We start from the raw sequence: 1,426 nt of genomic DNA on the forward strand, positions 1-1,426 counted from the left end.
AAAAGAAAAAATGAAGACTCCTGTGTTATAGGGACAACTTTTGATCAGAGAAATAAACATAATTTTATAAACTCTTAAAAAAAATAAAATAAAAAAAAATTAGTCCACTGCATCTAGGTTATATTTGTGGGCATATAGCTATTGTTCATAATAGTCCCTTATTTCCCACTTAATATAAATGGGATACATAATGAAAAGCCTTCTTATAGTTCTGGTGTTAGGAATTTGTGTCATCTTTTTCCTTAATGTGGTTTACAGGTGCATCAATTGTCTCGATTTTTCAAAGAACCAGCTTTTGGTTTTGTTGATTTTCTCCAATTTCCTATATTCAATTTCATTGATTTCTGCTCCAATGTTAGTGCTTGTTCTGCTTACTTGGAATTTAATTGTCTCTTCTTTTTCTGGTTACCTAGATGGAAGCTTAGAATATTGATATTAGATCTTTTTTCTTTCCTGGGAACTTGCACTCAGTGGAATAATTTCCCTCTATGCAATGCTTTTGCAGGATCCCATAAATTATGTTATAATTTCATTTCTATGGAGCTCAATCTTGAAAATCTTTTCTTTAATCCATGTCTGATTTGGAAGTATGTTGTTCAATCTCTACATATTTGAGGGCTTTCCAGTTATCTTTCTATTACTGGTTTCCAGCTGAATTCCATTGTGGTCTGAGCACTTAAACAACACTATTCTTTTAAATTTGTTACAGAGTGTTTTGTGGCCCAGAATGTCATCTGTCTTGGTGAATGCTCCATGTGAGCCTGAGAAGAATGTAAATACTGTTGTTTTTGGAGGCAGCAGCTTGTAGATGTCAATTGTGTCCAGTTGATTAACAGGATGGTTAAATTAAACCACGTCTTCTCTGAATTTTTGCCTGCTGGATCTATCCATTTCTGAAAGAATGGTGCGAGTCACCAACTGCAGTAGGGGACTCGTGTATCTCTCCTTGCATGTCTACCAGCTTTTCACTCACATATTTTGGCACTCTGTTGCCTGACACATGTACCTTTTAATTTTTTTTTTTTAATTTTTAGAGATTGCCATGTATGTCTTCTTGGCATGTTGATCCCTGATATCATTATAATGCCTTTTTTTTTTTTTTTTTTTTTTTCAGAACTGGGGATTGAACTCAGGCCAGGCAAACACTTATTCTACTGAGCTATCTCCCCAGCCCTATGATGCCCTTTTAATCCTGGAAATTTTCTTTGCTTTGCAATCTACCCTGAAATTAAATATGCTTTGATTAGTGCTAGCATGATATTTTTTCTCTATCCCCTTTCATTTATTTTTAATTTTACATTTAGATTGAAGCCTCACTTTTTCCTTCTTCTTTTTTTTTAATTTCCGGGCTGGGACCTGGTATGTAGCTCAGTGGTAGCGCACTTTCCTAGTATGTGCAAGGCTCTAAAAAAAAAAAAAAAAAAAA

General features: G+C 34.4%; 1 protein-coding gene across 1 annotated transcript in view; it reads right to left on the reverse strand.

Moving 5' to 3' along the window:
* B4galnt3 (beta-1,4-N-acetyl-galactosaminyltransferase 3) overlaps positions 1–1,426 on the reverse strand; it is a 107,103-nt gene that overhangs the window by 80,188 nt on the left and 25,489 nt on the right. The gene's annotated exons all lie outside the window — the stretch shown is intronic.

The sequence above is a fragment of the Octodon degus genome, unplaced genomic scaffold (genome assembly GCF_000260255.1).
Source record: "Octodon degus isolate 3935 unplaced genomic scaffold, OctDeg1.0 scaffold00054, whole genome shotgun sequence".
Lineage (NCBI taxonomy): Eukaryota > Metazoa > Chordata > Mammalia > Rodentia > Octodontidae > Octodon > Octodon degus.